Raw genomic sequence first — 25,057 nt, forward strand, 5'->3', positions numbered from 1 at the left:
GAATTACTTATCCTTGTTCTGTTAGCACAATGATTTTGTAATGCTCTTGAGTAACCTTGGAGGCCATTCTACAGATTATTTGATTTATTACCTAAAAATAAGATTGACTCAAGGCTGAGTAAATGTGTGGTACTGATTCCACATGGGGGGAAGCAGTTGAGGGAGATGTGTAGCATTTATATAGTTAAAGTGTTTGCAGTCCACATAAATTGGGTGAATCTCTTCTTAGAATCATTGAGACTTAGTAAGACATTTATTATTTTTTTTTTTTTAGGACTTATTTGAGAGAGAAGAGAGAGCTTGAGCATGCTGGGGGAGGGGCAGAGAGAGGAGGAGAGAAAATCTCAAGCAGACTTCCTGTAGAGTGGGAAGCCTGACATGGAGCTCATAGAAGGGAAGTCCTATGACCCTGAGATCATGACCTGAGCTGAAATCAAGAGTAGGACACTCAATCAACTGAGCCACCCCTTAGTAAGATGTTTTACTTGTCTTTCTCGGTAGCTTTAAGAACCTTCTCATGGGTTCCTGACTTAACCTGAAAGCTTGCAGGGAGTGAGCTGGGTCCTCCATCTCTTGGGCACTGGATTTCTAGATGGCTTATTTCCTGTGCCATGATGATTTTTACTTGGCGTTAAAACAGAAACGAGATTTTAGACTGGCTCTGTGCTTTACATTATTGTTGGAATTAACCCAGTTACCATTCTAAGCTCCGTGGGAATGGAAGTCCCACTTCTCAGTATAACTTAAAACTATTTGGTTTCTTCAATTGTGTTTAATAAGAATTCATTAGTTAAATTTGAACTTAAAGGCCACCAAGAAACAAAGTATGAGGTACTCCCTCCTTGGCAATTATTTGTCTTAGGCATGAAAGTATACCTTGAGAGAAGGTGGAGGAAGTTATATGTAAAAACATGTATGTTGATAGCAGTTCCTCACAGGACTTCTCAATGCTGGCACTGTTGACACTTGGGGCGAGATCATTCTTTGTGGTTAGAGGCTGTCTTGTATATTATTGGGTGTTTTTGCAGCATCTCTGGCCTCAACCCACTAGACCCAGTTGTGACAGTCCACATTTGTCTGCAGATATTGCTAAATGTGCCCCGGAAGCAAAATCGCCGCTGGTCAAGAACCACCAAGTTAACAGACAAGAAAACTTTCCTGGATATCTCTCTGCTTGGCTCTTAATCAAATTTTTGAGAATTTTGTTGTAACTATTAAGCCATATATAGTTGATTATCAATATACACAGATTCTATACTTGCAGATTTGTATACTTGCTAAAATTGATCGGTAAGCATAAAATCATTACTCCAGGTACTTTTACAGCCTTGGACACACGTGTGCAGAGAAGCAAAAAATTATAGAGTCACCTCATGCACCTATTCCCAGCTGAAGTCAAACAAAGTGATGCTTCTTATTGCAGCTGTCTTGACTGTCCTTTCCATGGCCTATTGAGTGCCACATTTTTCAGATTTTTTGTGCTTTTTATTAGTGGTTTTGCTTTTAAAAATGGCCCCCTAGTATACTGCTGTGTAGTGTTCATAAGTGTAAGAAACTATTACATGCTTTGCAGAGAAAATACATGTGTTGGATAACTTCAGGCCTGAGTTATAGTGCTGTTGGCCATGAGTTCCATATTAATGATCTTTCTAGCTGTCTTTAAACAGAAATACACACCAGACGACAAGACTGTTTCTTAATCAGTATTTTGCCTTGAAGGAACCTGACCCTATATTTCGCCTTGGAGGAACAGTCCAGTATTTGCCAATTCACAGTTAGTGGTAACTCCGTAAGAATGTAACTAACCACCGCAAATAAAGGGGTTCGACTATCCTAGTATTTACCTACCCTACATTGCCAAAGCCTACATTTTAGGGATGCAATTTGTGAACGTATTAAGCTGTGTTGCTTTTTTTTTTTTTTTTTTTTTTTTTGTAAAACTGACAGCTGCATTATGAAAAACTTACAAAATAAATAATTGCTGAGCCAGTGGCTATCAGTATTTTTAAAACTATTGCATACCTTGTGGAAAAAGGTTGTACCAATTTATTGTGCCATAAGAAATTTACTTTTCTATCCAATGTCCTTTTCAGTACATCTTTTCCAGCATTATTTCTGCATTTGTCTTATTTTAAAAATGACAGAATTGTTGAAAACTCAAATCCTACAGATACTTTAAAAAAGAATGTAAAAGTCTCATTGTTACTTTTCCCGCTTTTTCCTCAAGAATGTTAAGAATTTGATAAGTCATTTCAAGCCTTTTAAGAAAATGCACATAAAAAGAAATACTTTATATATCCATAATTTAACATGGAAGAGGCTGAGTATTTGCTTTCTGTATACTGTTTACATTATGCTTTGGTTAACTTCATATAATTTAGGCACAAAAATATTTTCTTGCTATTTTTAACACTTAAGTTGTCGGCAGGAAAAACAGCACAAATGATGCTTCCCAATAGTTGTTGTTTAATTTTTGAGCTAAGTGACTATTAGCTTGTGATAAATACCTTTTACTCTAATTTTTGTTTTTGCCCATAACCTAAGTGACAGAACACAAATCAGATGCCATCTTGCAATTTTATTTTCTCTCACTAGGCTTGACAGAGGATTCAAAAGAATTCAGCTTCCTGATAGAAAAGTGGTTAATAAATGAATGCGTACAGGTAAACATTACCCATGATCAGTCAAGATGCTTAGTATAAGTTACTGCAGCAGATGTTCCTGGAATGATTTTGGTGTGAAGAACACATTTGTGATAGTGAGTCTGGAACCCTTGTCCTCACCAGGGCTGGAGGACATGTGAGAGATGTGCTGTTGATCCCTCTTGTGTCAGTCACAAAGGGACTGTTTGGAGTGAGGAAGGATCCTATGGATGAGTTGATCTGGGGTGGGGGAAGTGAAACCTCCTTGTGCCAGCTTTTGATAGTAGATAGAGGATTTTGTGGGATTTTCTTTGTTTTTGTTTTTAAAGATTTTGTTTATTCGTGTGTGAGAGAGAGAGAGGCAGAGACACAGGCAGAGGGAGAGCAGGCTCCCTCTGGGGAGCCTGATGTGGGACTAGATCCCAGGACCTCTGGGATCATGACCTGAGCCCATGGCAGATGCTCCACCACTGAGCCACCCAGGCGCCCCTAGATAGGGAATTTTGATTGCATTTTAAAACCCTATTTCTGTTAGAAAGCCATAGTTCTCACTTAGGATGATTTAAAGAGGTACACAGTAAAAATGCTCCTGGAAAAGAAAGACTAAAACATGAGTAGCTTTGATTGATGGAAAAACTCAGCAAAATTGCAGACCTTCGAAATCAGAGGCGTATTCTGTTTCCAGGATGGTGGGACATGAGAAATTGTACAGTTTTTGGGTTACCTGTTAAATACTTAGAAAAAACGATAAAATAAGATGTATGACTTTACTAAGTTCGGGAAGGATTATTTTCTGGAAAGAAAGGAAAAGATGTCTGTTATACCTGAGTGTCAGTTTCTTAACCTAACAGTGAGACACGCCTAGGTCCATAGGATTGTTTTCCAATAAGGAAGTATCCCTTACGTGATAATTTTGCACCTCAATTCCAAATTCCACACTCCAGCAAGATTACAGTAGGTCTCCTTAGAAATACGGAGAAAGCTTAAGGGTTTAGCAGACGTGGATTTTTTAAAAAACTCTTTCATAAAGCATTAGCGATGAAAAATTCACAGAATTTAAATGCTGTTCCCATTTAAAAAAAAAAAAAAACCAAACCCCAAAAAGCCCTTCCCATATATTGGAAATCACAAGGTCTTTTCCCTGTGAGATTCTTAGTTTACCCTTGGGATGATATTTTTTGTTGACTGTTGCAGGCATTCAGATAATCATCAAAAGCCTCGAGGCACACCCTTTGAAGTGCATAGTTTCTCTTTCAGAATGTCTATGGGAGAGCCACTAAGAATGTTTAAAGTAAAATATTTCAGATAATTATCCACATTGCTCAGACTTTTATTCCTGAAAAATAGCAAGTAAACTTTATTGCTTAACTCTAATTTGAATGTTTATGGAAGGACTGAGTTGAAGTGTTCTTTTAAATTAACCTTTCTTGGGTAAACTTCTATTTTAAAAATGTCATTAACGATATTTGGATTAACTTGTGATGACAAATTTAAATATTATACAAAACTTTAGAGTAAAAAGTAGTGAAGTTAATAGAATTCCCCCCTCAAAAAACCCTTTGTAAATAGTGTCTCTGTAGCCTGTCTTTGTGTTTAGAAAACCAAAGGTGTGACTTTGGTGTTGCTCTGTGAACTTGTGTCTCCTGGGCTTTGTAAATATAAATTATCTTTTTCATATTTTCTGGTTTAATAGTTTTTTGTTTTGTTTTAACTTTTCTCTCTCTTATCCACCTGACATTTTTTTTGTGTGTGTCTCACAGAGGTAAAGCGGTAACTTCATTTTTGTTTTTGTGGATATTCACTTTTGTGCATACTTACTTTTCCTATTATAATGGATCAAACAGTTGGCTCTTTCCGTACTGATTTAAAATCTAGGGGCAGCCTGGGTGGCTCAGCAGTTTAGCTCTGCCTTCAGCCCAGGGTGCGATCCTGGAGACCCGGGATCGAGTCCCACGTCCAGCTCCCTGAGTGGAGCCTGCTTCTCCCTCTGCCTGTGTCTCTGCCTCTCTCTCTCTCTCTCTCTCTGTGTCTCTCATAAACAAATAAAATCTTAAAAAAATAAAAATAAAATCTAATCTAATGGTTTGCTCTACAGTAGTCTAAATGATACACTGATTGTATCCTAAATATATGTTCACTTACTACACTCTTTATCCTATTAAATGATCTATTTCTGTGATGACAACAGTTTTTAGTTACTGTAGCTTTACAATATTTAGCCTTGTTTGGATAGATTTCCCTTCATTGTTCTTTATTTTTTATTTATTTATTTTTTAGTTTTTTAAAGATTTTATTTACTCAGAGAGACAGAGAGAGGCAGAGACATAGGCAGAGGAGAAGCAGGCTCCTTTCAGGGAGCCTGAGGGTGGGACTCGATTCCAAGGACCCTGGGGTCACGACTTGAGCCAAAGGCAGACATTCAACCACTGAGCCACCCAGGTGCCCCTCATTGTTCTTTTTTAAAAACATTTTTCAGTCATGTTGAAGCTTTCTCTTCCAGCTCAACTTTAGAATCAGATTTGTAAGTTCTACAGAATATCCTGTTGCAACGTGGGTTGCATTATGTTGATTTTATAATGTAATGGAAGGAGAATTGCCATCTTAAAATGTTGGGTCTTCCTGTCTGGGCAGTAGTAGTGCTGTTACTTGGATCTTCTGTGTTCTTCAGTAAAACTTAAGACTGATTTGACATATTTATGTTTAGGTTTATTTCTGGATATTTACTTTTTCTCCATCACCCCCTTCCTTACCCCTTTTTGGGATTTTTAGATTTTTAAGTAATCTCTATACCTAACATGGAGCTCTAACTCCCAACCCTGAGATCAAGAGTAACGTGGTCTATGGACTGAGCCAGCCAGGTGCCTCTGGAATTTTTTTTTTAACGACATTTTTGAACCATTTTTCAGTTTACTCTTTCTGACCATCTGCAATCCACTGAGATTCCAGGCAAATTGACATTTCCTTTTCCAAAAAAAAAAAAAAAAAAAAGGAAAAATTATACTGCCTTTTGCTAACATTTTAACATTTTCTTAGATTTCCCTGGGTTAGAGGATGAAGTAAAATGTTCAGTAGTAATAGGCATCCTTGTTACCATCCTGACTTTAATGGAACTTATAATTTGCTATTTATTCATTCATACATTCCTGATTTACTTTTCTATGTAAGAAAATATTTGCTTTTTATAAGAAAGTGTTAAATATAATGGGGGGGGATCATACACAAAAGTGTTAATGATTCCTTAAGGTTCTACTTGTTTTTTTTTTTCTCACCTTTATGAGGTAGGTGTATGTTGAGGCATTTGGGGACTCCCTAGAACACAGGACCTCTGCAGAAATCCTAGGAGTACACTTTGGACAAGACTGCTTTATTTATTTATTTATTTATTTATTTATTTATTTATTTATTATATAAATTTATTTTTTATTGGTGTTCAATTTGCCAACATACAGAATAACACCCAGTACTCCTCCCGTCAAGTGCTCCCCTCAGTGCCCGTCACCCAGTCACCCCCCCATCTCCCCTTCCACCACCCCTAGTTCGTTTCCCAGAGTTAGGAGTCTCTCATGTTCTGTCTCCCTTTCTGATATTTCCCACTCATTTTTTCTCCTTTCCCCTTTATTCCCTTTCACTATTTTTTATATTCCCCAAATGAATGAGACCATATAATGTTCGTCCTTCTCCGATTGACTTATTTCACTCAGCGTAATACCCTCCAGTTCCATCCATGTCAAAGCAAATGGTGGGTATTTGTCGTTTCTAATGGCTCAGTAATATTCCATTGTATACATAAACCACATCTTCTTTATCCATTCATCTTTCGATGGACACCAAGGCTCCTTCCACAGTTTGGCTATTGTGGACATTGCTGCTAGAAACATCGGGGTGCAGGTGTCCCAGCGTTTCGTTGCATCTGTATCTTTGGGATAAATCCCCAGCAGTGCAATTGCTGGGTCGTAGGGCAGATCTATTTTTAACTCTTTGAGGAAACCTCCACACAGTTTTCCAGAGTGACTGCACCAGTTCACATTCCCACCAACAGTGTAAGAGGGCTCCCCTTTCTCCACATCCTCTCCAACATTTGTTGTTTCCTGTCTTGTTAATTTTCCCCATTCTCACTGATTTAAATGAACCTGTTGGCCTACTGAAGCAGACTGTGGGTGGAATACAGTGATTTAGCCAGTGGCGATAACCCAGACTGGGGTGGAGTCTTGGGCTCTGGAAGTCCTGTTTTCCTTAGGGCAGATGGAGTGACATTCTAGATGTGCCCTGAGAACACATTGGTAGGGTTGAAATTCAGAAAACTCTCACTTAGTAGTCAGATGTAAAGGGACTTTGGGGCTTTCTCAGGAGCAGGGCATTTAGAGATGGAAAAGGAGAAAAGAATAGCATACAAGATGTGAGATGTGATGCCCCAGGGCTCTGACACTTTCAGGTGGTGGTGGAAGGGGGGCAGAGGAGTCCATATCTTTGTTGCCCAGAGATCCGCTGGCAGAGTTAAAGCTCATAATGTAAGCTTCGGCCCTTTCTTGTTAGTAGAGTCTACCTGTAAATACTTCCATTAGGTAAACTTCAAATTACCGTGTGTGCCTGAAAGCCATAAGTCCTTAATAAATTTAAAAGAAGGGTTTTCCAGCTGTGATTCCTGGAGCTTTTTGTGTGTTGGGCGGAGGGCCCTCAGAAGCCGGCAGGACCCTGGGATTCCCATTCCCCCCCATTTAAACCAGAGCAGCTCTGCTTTCATAATCCTGCATGGCTTATCAGGTTTCTGAGTAAAATAACATTAGAAGACAACACTTAGCTGCTTAAAAAAATAATAATAACAATAAATTGAAAGCCATCATTATAATTCATCTTAGTAATTAAAACCATGTTTGTATACTACTATTGATCTTGCCTATGTTAACTACCGGCCTTTTATGTTTCAATTGCATTTCTTAAGAAAGATTTCCTTGCAGACGCAATTTAGAAATGGTTTCTCTTTACATGGACTTCATAGTGATTAGGATGTGCAGGTGTGATTGGGTCAGTTGTGTACATGTCATATTTCCTCTGATAATGGTAAACTTCTTAAGGACCTGCTTATATTGTATTTATGTTTTTCATCCCACCCATCCCACCCCAGTCTCTGATGGCCTATCATACTGGTTCAGGATGTAGCTCCGGATTGCATGCAGACTGTTGTGGGTAGACAATCCCCTTTGTCTTCTGCTAATGATGTGAGCAATGAGGAGACTAGGAGAAGCTCAGAGGCAGGACTTTTCCAGCAGCCTGACTTGGCTCTTGTCTTTGAGAGTGCAGGCAAGTTAAGAGAGCTCTAAGTAGCCACCTTTGGGGATTGCTGTATTTTACTCGGATGACCAAAAATCGAAACAGGCTGGCTTGCCAGCAGAGCCTCTCCCAGTTATGCGTGGGCTAGAGTTGAAGGAATTGAGGCCAACGGATGTGGACTGAGCCCAGAGGAATTGTGGTAATGAAGCCTGGCTTCACAGGGAGATTAGTAATGTGGTCCTCACTTTTGACCTACGCCTTTCCTGCTCCTCGTGGGCAAAGTGCAGGCCTTTCTCTTCTAAGGAGCTTTCTCTGGCAAATCTGGTCCAAAGCGAGCTTTGCTGTCTATTCTTCAGAAAGACCGTGTGTATTCTCTCATGAGCAGCCATGCTACCATATTTTGCAATTACCCACCAAGGATTTTTACCTGTTATACCAGCTCTGAGAAGGCACTATTATCACAGTGCCAGACCTATATCAGGTGCTTATTTTACGCAAGGAGTTTTGGTTGTGATAGAAACCTGTTCACCAATTTGATAAATAGGGAAGGTGTTAGTGTGTCTTGAAGATCTCCCAGGATGGGAAATGAAGAGCACAAGGGTTCATGGGAATTGGGCTGGGAGACCATCAAGGTGCTCTCCTGGGCTCCTGCATCCCTGGTTCCTGTGTTGAGGTATCCTTCATCTCCTTGACACCCATATGAACTTGTGGGGTCATGATGGTCAGTTTGCCCCCTATGGTTCCCCAGCCCCAGGCTTTCTGACATCATCATCTTCCATCCTCCCAGCTAGAGTTCCACCACCTAGAGTGGCTTAGAGTTACTGGAGAATCCCATTGGCCAAAATTGGCCCCTTTGAACCAAGCCACAAGAGCATGAGGTCCCTGGCCCGACCAAAATTCCTTCCTTAGGGTCAGAGCTCCAGCCCTGCCGAGACAGCTTTGGTGGAGGCAAGATGAGAGGTGGGTCCCATAGCACCTACGGCTTCCCCTTCAAGCTACACACATCACAAAACAGGTTTCATTCCACTTGCTAAATAATGAAGTGATTCATTCTTTTTCCCAATTCTAATCTCACTGCTTTGAGATGAAATTTTCCTGTACCTGTCTCTCATTGTATGAGTGAATCATTTTGGATTATGTTTACCAGCAGTCTGGCAGGTGACCCCTACTCTGCTCCTCAGCCTACAGTTGGTGGACTGTATAACAAAGGCCAAATAGCATCACAGTGTTGCCATTCCTGCTGGGAGGCAGAGTAAGGAGCAGCAGCCCCACCAGGAGCAGCATTTTCAAAGATCCCAGGGATGGGGATTGGAGGCCTCCTTCACCCCTTCCAGCTAGCTGAGTGTGTGGAGCTGCAGCCTGGACCTCAGGGCCAGGAGGCAGTGAGATGCTGTGTGCACAGCCTGGGGAGCAGTCCCTTGGGCTTGCATGGCTCTTTCAGAGAGTAAATACGATTTGCTTTTCCATTTATATAAAATGTCCCTGCTTCCCACTCTTCTATAGAGCAGGAAATGAAAAATCATCCTAAAACGAGAGAAGAAAAGAACTAGCAAGCCTGATTCACAAAACTCTGTTTCTCACTGTGCCGTGCACTGTAGCTTCAGCAGACCCATGTGTTATTTTTGAGTGGCGGGAATAATAGGGCTTACACCTAATCAAGGAAGAGAATTCCAAACAAAAGCTTGGGTGGGGTTTCCTGGGCAGGAGTATGATATTGTAATAAATGGGCCACAGTTGTGCAGTCCAATCTCTGGTCTGATTATACAAATTATAGCAGGGGCCCTGTTTTCAAAGGAATGTAACACACCCCATGGAGGCCCCTCCTCAGTGGGTGTGTCTACATTTCCTCAAGCGCTCTCCTTCACAGTAATGCTTTCACCAGAGGAGCCCAGAGCCTCCTGTGGAATAATTAGGATGCCTTCATTAGGGTCTCTGCCATGGGACCATTTTACAGGTGAGTTTGCCTTATGTTAAAGTCCTTTAGGGAGTCCTGTGGCTAAATTCTCCACTCCTGTCTTACTGAACAAAAAGTGCATACAGGGCTCTGACATTCCAGGAACAATTGCCAACATTTCCAAGCGCTAATGAGCCAGGCACTTGATACGGGGTAGAGGAAAATGTTGGGATCAAAAGTCTCTTTTCTTGCAAAAGGGGGTATCCATTTCTGTGACTGTGTCCGGAGGCCTGCTGCTGTCCTCTGTCTTCAGATCGCCACGCCTGGCTCATGTTCTGGAATATTCCTGACCCCCTGGGCTGGCTCAGCCTTGGTGAGCTGCTTTGAGAGTTCCCTCAAGTGCCAAGTTCCTGTTCCTTCAGGAACCCTGTCCTGGTTGATCTCCCTGGCAGCCCTTCCCCCTTTTCTCTTGCCTCTCAGTCTTCAGAAAGAAACATTCTTTCCCATGAGAAAGCTTTCCTGGCTGTCCCTCCTCTCCTGAGTCCCAGTCTGTTAGATGCCCCAGGTTTACCTTTTTTTTTTTTTTTTTAAAGATTTTATTTTTTTGATAGCACAAGCAGGGGGGAGCAGCAGGCAGAGGGAGAGGGAGAAGCAGACTTCCCGCTGAGCAAGGAGCTAAATGTGGATGTGGGGCTCCATCCCAGGACCCCAGGTACATGACCTGAGCCAAAGGCAGGCCCCGGTGGGTTTATCTTTTTTAGCTCCTACCACTCACTGTTGGATGAAGGCTTTGCTACTTTTTCTTCTTGAATTTCAACCCTCCTGGAGGCCAAGGCCGTGTCTTACTCTGATGCAAATTCTTGATACCTGGCATATAGTAGGTACACCTGAATGGTTTGAAGTTGTCTTTTCTTAAACTAGCTGTGTGCTCTAATTTTATTTTTATCTATAGCCAATTTATGCCTCCTATCATGTAAATACCTTGCTATTACAGGCTTGTCTACTTAGAATCTTAAATCGTTTTACTCTAAACCATTTTGGTTTGCTCTTTTCTTACCCATGTGTCTTCCTGCCTTACCTGATTAACTTCATGCTGGGAGCAGAGTGATTATGCTGCAAGGCGTGGCTGAGATTGGCCTCTCTGTCTAGGTTGTAGCCCTCTTTTTTAACATGGGAATTCTTAGGGTCACAGAAGAATAGTGAGGGCAAAATGCAATTAACCCAGGTGGTGGTGCTTGCCCCCGAGTGCCATGCTGACTGCGCCTTCACGCCACCTCTTGCACATCATGCCCCATTTCTGTTGACCCTCTGCTGAGTTAGGCATCTGTCATCCTTTCAGAGTCCAGCCCTCCTGGCCTCCTATGGGAAGCCTTCTGTGGTTCCTTCAGGGTACCCCACCAGTGTCCCGGCCAGGATCCCTGCAGAGGAACACTTTGGATGAACACTGCAATGTGCATCACATTTTATTGACCTCTCCTGTCACTGAGAGACTTGTTCTATGGCAAAGCTCTAGGCTTACTCCTTTTTTTTTTTTTTAAAGATTTTATTTATTTATTCATGATAGACATAGAGAAAGAGAGAGAGAGAGGCAGAGACACAGGCAGAGGGAGAAGCAGGCTCCATGCTGGGAGCTTGATGCGGGACTCGATCCCGGGACTCCACGATCGTGCCCTGGGCCAAAGACAGGCGCCAAACCGCTGAGCCACCCAAGGATCCCCCCTAGGCTTACTCTTTTTCTTATTTCCCAGTGCCTAGCTGATGCCATACACGTAATTCCTGCTTGCCCAGCCATTGTAAGAGTCCCTAAGCAGCTTTTAATTAAAAACGAACAAACAAAAAAAAAAGGTGCGTCGCCTCATTGGTGGTGTTTCAACTTTCAAAATTATTGCCCATGTCCCATGGGGCTTTAAACAGTGTGTGTCATATTTTACAGGTGAGGGATGGAGACAGCTCAGAAACTGGAGCTACATGTTTTGTATGAGGCAAGATGATGACAGACTTGGTCCTTCAGAGGCCTTGTCTGGGCTTTTCTCTGTATAAGATGGACCTCTGGATACTTGCTGTGTCATAGAGTGGTAGGGGTCAGCCAGCCCAGGCTTTTGGTTTCCACATGGGGTTAGGGTGCTGGTCTTGCAGGCAGTGGGAGGGACTCTCAGAATCTTCTTTGGGAAAGGCCGAATGGGCCTTTGCCTGTGGTGGCAGCAATGCTCATTTCAATCTGGAAACCAAGATTTTATACGTGGATAAAGAAGTTCTGCATGTTAGCCCCTGCTGCACTCTATACCTTATAGCTTTCCTTACAAATCATTGTTCTGGGTGATTTTTCCTGACCACATTAGATTTATCATGCTGTGGAAGATGCTACATGCCTCCCCGTCGACACACATGTTCTCCAAAACGCTTACGATACTTGTTTGTTGCCTGTGCAAATAGCCCCAAGGAGGGGAGAGGTGCAGCCAGGGATATACGAACATGTGTGTCTACTTGCTGGAGACTGGCTAGCAGTGATCTCAGACAAGCTGTTAATAAGCGTGGAAACCCTGCAGGGCCACATGCTGCCCTGCTAACCACTCAGGTGCAAACTTTCCCTTGACTTGCCAGGGTGAGCAAAGTTCATAACTAATTTGAGAAGCTTTAACAATACTCACTTGGGATAGTGAGAGATTAGTTTGGAATAATGGAAAGTTCACCTGATTTAGAGAATTCTAGGGAAAGTGTGAAAACATTGAAGCATTTACATAATGAATTGCATCAGATGACAGATGATGTGCCTAAAAGAGCTTTTTGAAATACAGTCTGTGACAGAAATTTGACATTATTGCCCAATAGTGGGTTTTGGGGGGATCTATGCTAATGGGTATTTGAGAACAATTAACATAGCACTTCTAAAAAAGTGCTTCTGATTGATTGTTTGGGGGTGAGGGGCACTGTCTGGCAACAGTTGCACCCTTAAATTCTTCCCATAGCCATGTGTTAATCTGAATGAATTTGAACTTGTTTTGATTACTCTTGTTTGCCAGGCAGACCACACCAGACTTGGTGTGGCTGCTGCTGCTAATGTGGCAAAGAGATGACTAAACGTTGAATACCCTCACTTATTCATATTCACATAATGAATCAGCCCACACTAAAACTGCCTTGCGGCTCAAAGCTGCAAGAATCGGAATGTCTATGTGCAGCAATATCAGCCACCTTTCAAGAACAGCAACATGTAGTTCCTGCCCACAAGAAGTTGACAGTCCACTGCAGAGGACAAAAACACTGACTTTTGGGCTCAGCAGAGCATCGTCAAGTCCTGGGCTTCACAGTGAGACAGCCTTATTTTTTCCTGCTGTGGGAGTGAGGTTGCTACTTGACATACTTAAGCCTCAGTTTCCTTTGTGAAAGATTGATGATGACTGGAGCCACCACCTCTGGGTTATTGCGAGGGAAGGGGAGATGACATTTACAGACTCTCAGATGTAAGTGGTCATTGTTGACTTGGTGTGGCTGCTGCTGCCTATGTGACAAAGAGATGACTAAAATAGAGCACAGCAGATGTTTGAGGAGGCCAGGTAAGTGTTCCATGAAAAGAGAGGTGGGAACCCATAGCTCCTGGTAAGGTGTAAGAGCCAAGAAGGCCAGGCCACCAGGGAAAGGGTTAGCAAGGAGCCTCCAGGTAGTGAGGTGTTCAAGGCTTCTCTATTCATGCCTTCTGCAGACACTGATGGAACCTCAGGATGTGCCAGAAACTTTGTTAGGCTCTGGGGTTACAGGAGTGACTCATGAAGAGATGAAATCCCATGCCCTCTTGGAACCCACATCGTAGTGGGAGAGAGAAATGAAACACACACCAGTGTATGTAGAAGCACTGACAGGAAGGGTGTAAGGCAGATGCTGGGAACATGATGGAATTATATGGGCCAGAAGGGTAGTACATGGGGGATGGGGAAGTAGCCATGGAGGCAGAGGAGGGAAGTCAATGAACTTTGGCCAAGGGCTCAATGCCAGTCATTCTGGACAAGTCAGCAGCCATAGGAATTTTTTCCCCCCCTATGTTCATTTTGTTCTCAACTCTAATTGTGATGCATATTCATTACAGAAGATGCATGAAAGAATTCAAAGTAAAAGAGAGAAAAACCCTTGGTTCCACCATTCAGATTTGTATTTTGATTAACTTCCTGTCCTGTTTTTCCTGGTGAGAGATAGGTTGGTTGGTTTATTTCTTGGGTTGACATAGCCAGGATCATGCTGTAAGTACAATTTTGCTTTCTGTTTTCTCCACTTATTATGGAGTAAGCAGTTTCTCAAGTTCTCATAAACAGTATTTTTCTGGCCATGTAATACCCAGTCAAGAAAATAAAACACCATTAACTTAGCGCTTTCTTTGGATCATGAAATTGTTTTCAAGTTCTTGGTAGCGTAAAGAGCGAATGTTTAGCATCTTTATATTTGAAAACATTTCTGCATTTAAGGTGATTCTGTGAGGATAGATCTCCGACCTTGCTCTTACTGGTTCAGTGGACTTGGCATTTTTAAGATGTTTGAAACACATTGTCAAAGTATTTTCCTTAAAGGTAGCCCTTAAGGGAAAGGTTGTAAACCTTTGTCCTAGAGACTCAATGGAACTGTGGAGGGGAGGGTGGATTTGGGCTGGAAGAGGTTGGAGTCCTAGTGGTTAGCAGATAATGCCTCCCCTGGGGTGGTGGTATTTCTGACAAAGAGTGTCAGGACCTTTCTTGAATACTGTGTGACTTTATAGGGGGATCATAAACTCTGGCAAGAGTCTGAGCTGGTTTGTAGCTGACGAGGACACGTTTGGTTTAAGACCTCTGGAACTCCCTCTTGTCCCATGTAGTTCTTATGATGTGACTACTCAGTTGTCACTGTGGTCTATTGAATTGAGTTCTTTGAGCCCTTGATCTAGGACGTGAGCATTTATATATACCTAGTTACTGTTTAATTAGACTCTGTAAGGTATAGGAGCCAAGGGAAAGGAGGCTGGCAGTGCCTAAGGCACGGGGCCCTTGCTGTTGTGGGGCTGGAGCAGGCCTGGTAGCGCTGCGTGGTGGTAAGGAGTGGGCTGGAGGGGAAGGGACATCCTTCATGGCCCATAGGGAGGCAGAGTAGATTGTGGGCATGGGGCTGAAAACCTGGGCTTCAGAGTTGGCTTAGTTAATGGTACTGGCTCTTCCACTGACTGGCCAAGTGACTTGGTGCAAATTACGCAAGCCACTCTATGCCCCAGTTTCCTCAGGAGCCATACCAACCAGAGCATTTTCTTCTTAGGAGCTACACTGAGCAAGTGTTTTCAGGCCTATATATGTAAGAGGTGGCAATTTAAAGAAAATGCAGAGAATGATGAAATCAAAACTCAGACCAAGTAGCTACTTCCTAATGGTGTTGAAAGCATTTAATGAAGCCCATGGGAGATCCGTAGTAAATGACAGGAAAGGTGGTTGATGATGACTGTCTCTTATCCGAAAGCCCACAAGGTGTTGGGGTTGTTCTCACAGACCCTTTGAGAAGAGTTGTTTCTTTGGGTGGTGGTCTGCCCTATGAAAGACCAAAACACTCTCTATACCATGCCCCAGAGCTAGTTGTCTGGAAAAAATCCATGGCCTTCAAGGCTGAACACCTGTCCCCAGCTCCATCTTCCTCAGCTTTTCAGGGACAAGGAAGATGTCCTTGTCCTAGGTGTCCTTGACCTAGCCATTCTGAGATGCTGGGGCTGGATAAGCCCAGTGTTAGACCATGTAATAGTTCCCTACAGTTGACTTAACAAGTTACCACAAACTGGATGACTCGTGTGTGTGGGATAGTATTTTTTCCTCTGCCCTTGTGATTTGTTAGCAGAGACCCCCTGTAATAAAAGATTAAAAAGAGAAAAACAAGTTTATTAGCCTGTATACCTCATGTATATGTGAGAGATACATAAGGGGTAAAATTGAATAAACTATAAGAGGTAGTTTAGAATTCAGGCTTAAACATCATGTTAATAAGGAAAGGGAGGGGGATGTAGGCCTTTTAGAAGAATAAGTGATTTTTAGGAAAGAGGAATGGGCCCTTTGAAGAATAGATGGGATTTTTTGTCAGAATTTGGGTGTGGTGTTGACTTCTAGTCTCTTTTCTTGAATAAGCCAACCTTCCCTGGTTGATAAAACTCCTGGGGAAGGGATTTATATAATTGAATTTCTTTAGGATAATTTATTTAGGGAGATAAGAGGAGTTGACAGAAAGCTTCTCCTTGTATTTACTGTTTTTCACTTGCCTATTGCCCAAGTGCATATTTTGGGGTGGCATATTTTACTACATTTCGTTTACAACAACAGAAATTTATTCTCTCACAGTTCTGGGGAGTCAGAAGTCCAAAATCAGGGTATTGGCAGAGCCATGCTCCCTCCAAAGGCTCTAGTGGAGAATCATTCCTGATTTCTCCTCTAACTTCTTGTGGGCCCCTCGATCCAAACCTATACCTCTGTCTTCATACGGACTGACCTTCACCTTGTCTTTTGTAGTTCTTGCAAGGACACTTCTCATTGGATTTCAGACTTACTCATGTAATCTAGGATGATCTATTCTCATATCTTCAATATCAAGATGTAAATGTACAAACTTTTTCCAAATCTGGTCACATTCATAGGTTTCAGGGATTATGACATGGCCATATCTTTTGGTGGCAGTGGGTGTGTGTGTGTGTGGGGGGGCACTATTCAACCATTACAGGCTAGAGATTGAGTCTATGTCCTTATGGGAGGACCAGAAAGTCTGCTCTAACATTGTCCTGTGTATCCCAAAGTCATGGACACTTGGAGCCAGGCACCTCTGGCCTGAGCTTTTTGGTTCTAGAGCCTCAACTCCTTTCTAGGAGAAGCCAGGAGATTGAGAAAGTTTTCTCTAGAGGCAGGAACATTTGTCCAAGCATTTGGTCCCCAGGATTGCTAGGACATTAGGATTGTTGTCTCAGGCACACTATAGTGCCCAGACTTTCTTGAAGGGGTAGCATCTGGAGTTTATATGCGAAGTTGGTACAGTCTTTAGAAATCATTACTTATGGAAGCAGGTGAACTTCATGATAGTTACTGTAGCTACAGTTCAATTTTTATGGTAAAGGGCAATGACTGTGAATTACAAACTCTGTGGCACATGAGAAATCTGGTGATTGTGAGGGTTAGGTACAGCTGAATTTCTGTTACCACAATTCCTTAGGTAAACACACTACATAAGCAGATGCAAACAGTAGAATTCAAATGAGAAGTTGTTATTGGTCATTGTGGAGGTCAGTTTTGGGTTATATCTCAGAGTTAACAAGCTAAAGCTAGTTCTCCTGGCTTTAAAGTTACAGTGGATGGAATGATAATTGTGACTTTTCCTTTCTGCTTTCTTCAGGTCAAAGCACTGTTAAATTCTTTGGTGATAATTGTTCTTTCTTCTAACCCACATTCCTTCTTCCTGTGGTCTCCCCCTTGTTTTTCCTCTTTTCAAGACTCCAGAGCTATTGAAAATGTTAACAGGATTCCACTCTTGATAGGAGGTTGTTTCCAGAGTGATTTCAGGGTGGTTCATCTAAAACCTTAGGTGGTTTTTCCAGAGTGATCTTCTTGGACCACACTCTTCCTTTGCCTCCCATGGGGAAGGGTGCCAGACTATTCCCTGGCTCTTTACCAAGTGTGTCAACAGTTGGTTTCTAGTTCACCAAGAACAGAATAATCTTGGGTAAACATGGCTGTTGGAAAAAAGCAAATATTAGTCTTGGCAATTGTAGTCTCTCGAGTGTTTGGCCCCTCATGTTAGTGGACAAAAGAGAGTTACATTAGAGAATGTGGCATCAAATATCACATCTGTCTAAAGGATATTGGTAGAAATATATAAAAGACTTGAAAAAGACCATGTCAGTTCTTTATCTTTTTCTCTTTCATTGTCTCTCCTTGTCTCTCTTTCTTCCCTTCCCTCCCTCTCTACAATATTTGAAAATACCTTTAACACTTAATTCTACTTGCTTAAACCAGGTCTTCTATTTTAACTTACTGACATTGTTTTAGGCCAGATAATTCTTTATTGTGTGGGGCTCTTCTGTATATTGCAGCCTGTAGAACAATGGCCTTGATCTCTAACCATCTGACGCCAGTTAGCACCCCTCCCTAGATATGACCACCAAAATTTTTTCCGAACAATGGCAGCAATTTTCCCCAGAGCCTAATTACTCGAGAGTGAAAAACACTGGCCTACGACCATTCTCCCCAGAGTGGTAGCATAAGATGCCCTGAGTTTGGGGACAGAGGGTGTCTGTCTGTCTGGAGGGGTGGTGTTTGGGTTCATTGCTGTTACTTCTTGAGAGTTTACCTTCTAACCCAGCTCAATGGGGTCATGATGTGGGTCTCAAAAGTGAGGGCTATTGGTGATTAGCAAGTCAACATTGTTTGCTATTAACTTTTAGAGTAGATAGTCCGTATTTTTTTTTCTGGGATTATTGCCATTTTTCTGGTGGTTTTAAAATGGGGATGCCAATCACAGTGATAGTGCTCCAGAGATGGGCCTGACACTTGGCACCTTTCTATTGCTTGATTCCTTAACTGGACATCAAAGCATGACAGAAGTTTATTGTCCATCATGCCTGTGAATCAGTCAAATTTAGTTCGTGTCATCAGAGGGGAAGGTGCCAAATTTTGATGTCAAGGTGACACCCTGTTTGGGAAGGTGTAGTCCCTGGACCTTCTCAAGTATGACTGCGTGTACGTACAGTCAGCAAATCTTGCTTCTAGAGAAAACTTGAAATACTTTATCCCAGTGCAACTGTTAAAAGAACTACCTTTAAAGCCTGAAGCATCTTCATCATACTTTCAGAGTTAGGAGTTTGTGCAGAAATGTCATTGTCCTAACAATTAGGTTAAAAACAATGTGTTCACATGTTGAACACATGTTTGCTCATGTGTTGCTTCCAATTTGTTTTCTAATTGGAAATGGTGGTCATCTGCAGAAGTAGGAAAAACAGCGGGAACCCCCATGTGCCCATCATCCAGCTCCTGTGGTTAATACAGGATCCATTTTATTTTGTTGAGAACCCCTCCTTCTCCACTCAATTATCTTTTAAAATATTTAATTGAGAGAGATATCGAGAGGGAGAGAGATCACAGAGGCAGAGGGAGAAGCAGACTTAGCACTGAGCAGGGAGCTTGATGTAGGGCATGATCCCAGGACCCTAGGATGGTGACCTGAGCCTAAGGTAGCTGTTTAACTGACTGAGCCACCCAGGCGCCCCATCCACTGGATTATTTTGAAGTAAATCCTCAATCTAGCATTTTGTCTGTGTGTGCACGTATTTATGTTTCAGTATGCAGCTCTAAGAGGTTGAGGTTCTTTTCTAAAGTGTAATTATGATCCTTAGAAATAAATGAACCAGTATTAAGCCTAACAAATGCTTCATACTAAATCTCTCTTCCACTTGGTTCATAAGTTGCTCAGGTCTCTCTTAGTCTACTCTCTATCCTTCTCCATTGAGTCACAGTATCCCAGGGTGGGACAGACTGGGCTGCCTTTCATTCTTTTTGTGTCCTCATCTACTAAGGTGTGTGGATGCTGCTTCTGTTGCCTAGCACTTGATAGGAACATAACAGGTACCTGTTTTTCTTCTAGTTCTGTAAGTTCAATTCCTCCTCCTGGGTTCTCGGGCACAGCCCTTTTCTCAAAGGAAATACTCAGGTGGCAGGTGCCTTCTATTGCCTGGAAGCTTCTCCCCACATATGTGCCCTTAGCTGGGCTACTGACAGCTACCTCCCCTCCCGAAAATGAAGCCTTTGTAACCCACTCTCTGCCAGGCTTTTCATGCCAGTCTATGTGGTACCAGTCAGAGGTTTAGGAAGTCCCTGAAAAGTTAGTATCTGATGACTGCATTCTGTCAGTGACAAACTTGTGCCCAAATGCTGCTTGCCAGTGCTTTCATTCCAAGCTCCTTTGACAGCCCCAGGCTTTCCTGCCCTGTGTCCCCCCAACTCCTCAGTGTCACCTCACAGCTGCCCTCCTGTTGTGTCCATCTATTCCTTCTAGCTACGTGTGTCTCTCCTGGCCAGCCCTGGCTTCACCAAGAAGCTGCTCTGTGCCCTCCTCAGTCTCTTTCTCTCTCTTTCCTCAAAGCTATTGTTCATTCTGTACAAGATTCCACTGTACATTAGACATTCTTCTCCTCCTGCTTATACTGTCAACAAGTGCACACCAGCCCTTGGCTCGAGTTCACAGGGCTTTCTGGGCCCCAGTGTGTCTTTTTTGGATGCCGCCTCCTGGGAGCATTGGCAAGCTTCACCTCTGGGCCCAGCTGTGCAGATGCATAGGGCTCTGGTGCCTTGCTGCTGGAACAGCTTTACTCTCTGGGACAGCACAGAGTTTTGTCCACCTGCTCAAGGGCAAAATCCTGCCCATGGGCAAGAATCCTACAGCTGAGGCAGGATATCCCCAGACACCCAGGCTGCAGTGCTCTTGCCCCTGTACCCATTAACATCCCAGCTCCTAAAGTGACTCTTGACTGGCTCTCTGTTCCTGCCTTACCTTCCAGTTTTCACAGCCACCCCCCCCCCCCAATGAGGTGTGGTTTGTCCAGAAATTGTGCCCCTTGACGTGGTTTCTCAACCTGATGGTACTCCAGTTTACATGTCCCTTGCCTGCTCTTGGGCCTCACTGTAACCTCCTTATTGAAACTCCATCTGCCTTGTCTTTGGACTCTGTTAGGCTCTCGTGCTTTCACTTCTTTCTCTACTAGGCCTGTGAGGAACTTAAGCTCCCTGATGCCCTGAGCCTTGGAGAATGAAGGCTGCACGGCCACCTCTAGGGACCCAACCAGAGATGCACACGCTATGACCACCACCTCTGCTCCACCCTCTTGCCATGTGGTGTCCTTTCAGGGGCCTCTGGTTCATGGATGCTTGGGGACTTCCAGGATGTTTGCAGACCTATCTCTTTGCTTTAAGCCCCGGTATGCTAACCCCTCCCATCTCTCCTGGAAAATATAGGTCCCCTAGTTGCCACCTGTTAGGCTTCCCTCCTCTGTCGCTGCCAATGTCCAGGCTTGGGGAAGTGGTCTCAGGTGTGAGTGTCTCCCCCTTACCATCTCTATAAGGTTCCCTTTCTCCAAGAATCCCCCTTCTCTTCTGGGCTGTGGTTTCCTGGCCTTTCAGTCTACAGCTTGCTGGAATTCCCACATCTTATAACAACTGTCCCTAAACCCTGAGGGGTATTCATTACTAACACTGTGTCCAGATGAGGAGGCTTTGAGGGGAAGTAGCTGCCCAGGCTCCTAGACTGCTGGTTAGTGCCGGCACTGGGGAGGGAGCACAGCTGCTTACCTGCCTGGCTCCCTGGCTTCCTGCTCAGGTCCTCAGCTTCCAGTCAGAGCTACCAGAAGGACACAGCCTTGCTAGGATCTTCGGTTGGCTGGAGCCAGGGCTAAGGAGCGAGTGTTGAGACCAAATGTAACTGAAGTGACTGCCTGTCTGAGAGTGATTCCACACCTAAGCTCTTGACTCCCTGGTACTTCGGGGACCATCTGTCTTCTGGGCTCCACTGTGACTTCTTCAGAGGCTGCCTCTCCATTTTTCTGTTGCTCAGAACACTCTATATGTGGTTGGTGCCTACTGATCGGCTCCTTACCTAGGAATTTTTAGCTTCTAACTTCCACTTGGCTTTTAAAAAACACTTTGATTTCCATCCGTGGATAATGAACACTTGACATTTGTGCTTCGTTGAGGTGTAATCATTCCACCTATGAACTTGACTTTGTATATAATTTAGTATTTTTGAAATTAGGACCTATCACCACTGGATTTATAGAACCATGTAGTATATTATCCATGGCATTATATATTTGCAGAAAGAGGGTATTATAATTGTAGATGTACAAATATGACTATATTATGGATCCTCATCCTAGCTATGTCATGGAAATTGTTTTAATCACCCTCTTTTTTTTTTTTTTAAGATTTTATTTATTCATGAAAGAGGCAGAGGGAGAAACAGGCTCCCCGCGGGGAGCTTGATGTAGGATTCGATCCCAGGATCCCGGGATCACGAGCTGAGCTGAAGACAGACGCTCAACCACTGAGCCACCCAGGCATCCCTCACCCTCTTCTAACTGGTAGTTTTCTTTCCTAAAAACACAGTCCTAGCTCCCTTTCCACATGTGTTCCCTTCTGCCCCCAACTCTTAAAATTGTAGAATGATATGACCAGAAAATTGAGGATTCAGGTGAGTTGGTTTAGTGTTTCTGAAATGAAGGGTCATCCAGTTTATAATTTGTGTTGGGCTGGCTACTTCTGTAAAACTCAAAAATATTTGAGAAAAACATATGAAATAAAAGCATTGTTATTTTTATTACATTCAGCCAACATAAATTGTTAAATTGCTATAAAAGTTCCCAAATGTGTATTCTCCATTTCTTTACTTCAGACCAGTCACATACTGGTGGGCAGACCATCCTTTGGGTACCACTGGGCTAAATAATGGAGGTTTTGCTTAGTTCATCTATTTCCATGGAGTCATGGAGAAAAGAAAAAAGATCCAGCTTACTCTGATCACTGCTGACAATTAGGGAAACATAGCTGGGAGGCACTGTAAATTCTGCTGACCTTCAGAGGTGAGGCATAATGTTTGATTTTTCATTTAAAAAAAAAAAATCAGAGGTGCCCAGGTGGTGTAGTCAGTTAAGCATTCAACTCTTGGTCTCAGCTCAGGTTGTGATCTTGGGGTCCTGGGATCAAGCTCAAATCAGGCTCTGTGCTCAATGTGGAGTCTACTTGGGATTCTCTCTCCCTCTTCCTCTGTCCTCACACTCATGCACGCATGCTCTCTCTCTCTCAGATAAGTAAAACTTAAAAAAAAAGTTCAATCCTCAGGTAAGTCAGATGTTCATGATTTTATCCACTGGAAATCAGTAGAAGGCAGGTGAGTGGCTCTCCTCCTGATGAAGAATGCCCAGCCCACCCATGTCTTAAAGTAGAAATGTGGGTCTGTATATTTTCTCAGCTGCATAGAGTGCAATTCTAATACCCAATGTCTTAACAGCCAAAAGAAATGTTATCATATTCTGATTGTGAGATAAAAAATATGGACTAGGAATTGCTTTTTTAAATAGCAGCATTTAAATGTTTTGATTCACATTTTGAAGGGGTCTATCTGATGATTACATGGTATTTTATGCTCAAGGTAGCCGGAACGGTCTTACTGGAATACTTAAATATTTAAATCTTAATAGGAATTGGTAGGAACCATTAGGAGGAGTATACAAGATAATTAAAAACAAGTCCAAGTGAATTAAACTTAGCTTTAGGGCTATATTCAAACAACACTAGTTGTGCTAGGTTAACCTGAAACATATTTACACCATTATGGAAAGAAATTAGAGCCTAGAGAAACGCTCTATTAGAAAGGTAACTTAAAATTTTAAATTTTCTAATAGCCACATTTTAAAAAGGTGAAATTAAATTTATTTTACCCATTACATCAAAATGTTAAGATTTCAGAAGACCTAAAAATTATTAATGAAGTATTTTACTTTTTTGTACTAAGACTTAAGAATCTCTGGATTTTTTTTTTTTTTATTAAAGATTTTACTTATTCATGAGAGACACAGAGTGAGAGAGAGGCAGAGACACAGGCAGAGGGAGAAGCAGGCTCCATGCAGGGAGCCCGATGAGGGACTTGATCCTGAGACTCCAGGACCACACCCTGGGCCGAAGGCAGGCACCAAACCGCTGAGCCACCCAGGGATCCCCAAATCCCTGGACTTTATACTCACTGCACATACTGATATGGAGTAGGTATACTGCCAGTGCTCTTCAGCTTTGTGTGTCTAGTAGCTATAATACTGGGTAGTACAGATACAGAGAATTAGAGTCCACAGTGAGGTGGACCAGATGTACAATGCCCTGAGTAGTTTTATATTTGAATTATGAGTTGGTTCCAAGTAACTTTATTAAATATTTTTATTCATTAGAGACACACAGAGAGAGGCAGAGACATAGGCAGAGAGAGAAGCAGGCTCCCTGTGAGGACTCGATCCCAGGACCTGGGGATCACAACCTGAGCCAAAGACAGACGCTCAACCCCTGAGCTACCCAGGTGTCCCCAAAGTAATTTTTTTAAATGAATTTAGTTACCTTAGAGGGGATGTCAGTGGACCCCTCTGGGGAGTCATCCTTCCACAGAGGCCTTGTTCTTTCACCCCAGGGAAGGAGAGAGAGCATGAGAATTGCTTTTACTGATTCTGTAAGGACAGAGACAAGAGACTCAAGCAGGATTCTACTTTGTGTTTTTTTTTTTTTCCCCAAGAGATTGAGGAAGAAAAAGGAAGGTTTGTTTGTTTGTTTTTTTTTTTAATATAAGGGTAATATGGAAGAAACCTGGACTTCGTGAAAAAGAACAAATACATATTCTAGTAGCAAAGAGCAAGGAAAGGCTAAGTTACTCTGGTTAATGAAGCCAGTCCTGGGAATGGCAGAGAAACATGTAAGAGTAGAAAGTCCTAGTTGTGTCCATGCAGATGATGTGGAAGCGGCAGAGGCCTCATGTCCTGGTTTCCTCCTTGGGAGCAGCGATCTCTGGGCAGAGAGGGGTGGGGCATGATGTCCTGCCCACACTCAGCCAGCCAGCTCCTGTGCTGCCAGCAATCCTAACTCAGGCCAGCTGAGTCCCTATTAGGTCATCTGTGTCTTGCTGTGTGCAACTGGGAATGAGGTGGCCTGTAACTTCCATAGGCATAACTGGAATTTTTTTCTAAGTGACAATAGCTTTATTCATTTTCTGATTAAAAGTACTAGTTTTATAAAACCAAGAAGTTGAAATGGTATGGTGCTTGGTATTAGCTTCAAATGATTGGCCAGTGAGGGTGATTGGCACAGAGAGGGGAAAGGCTCTGAATGAAATGAGTGCCTTTCAGTTACTGTGGAATCAGAGGGATGTGTTCTTAGAGATTTGTTATAATACTCTGTATTTCGTGGGTGTTCAAACTTTTTAGCAGGAAGTTTTCAGTATTTAGATGGTGCGTGAAGTTGGAAAGAAAAGATCTGAAACTCCATTACTCAAAAATCACCACATTTAATTTGAAGACATTATTTTAAAACCACATACTATAATTTTGAATGGTGAAAATGTCCTGAGAGGAATACAGGAAGGCTGTTTTTGTTTTCTTTTATTTTATGTTTTTAAGAGTTTATTTATTTATTCATGAGAGAGAGAGAGAGAGAGAGGCAGACACAGGCAGAGGGAGAAGCAGGCACCATGCAGGGAGCCC

At 42.7% G+C, this 25,057-nt stretch overlaps 1 protein-coding gene across 16 annotated transcripts in view; it reads left to right on the forward strand.

Annotated features, from left to right (window-relative positions):
• The window catches only part of TLN2 (talin 2), a 424,341-nt gene that overhangs the window by 133,611 nt on the left and 265,673 nt on the right, over nt 1-25,057 (forward strand). For 2 of the 16 annotated variants that reach the window (XM_026002287.2, XM_026002460.2), the window contains exon 1: nt 9,746-9,864. The exons of 12 other annotated variants lie outside the window; for them this stretch is intronic. The gene's annotated coding sequence lies outside the window, so the exon portion shown is untranslated. Of the gene's footprint in view, nt 1-9,745; nt 9,865-25,057 lie in introns of those variants that run through there. 2 more of the 16 variants (XM_072738713.1, XM_072738722.1) reach the window with 1 other exon arrangement.

Source organism: Vulpes vulpes, chromosome 15, assembly GCF_048418805.1.
Source record: "Vulpes vulpes isolate BD-2025 chromosome 15, VulVul3, whole genome shotgun sequence".
Lineage (NCBI taxonomy): Eukaryota > Metazoa > Chordata > Mammalia > Carnivora > Canidae > Vulpes > Vulpes vulpes.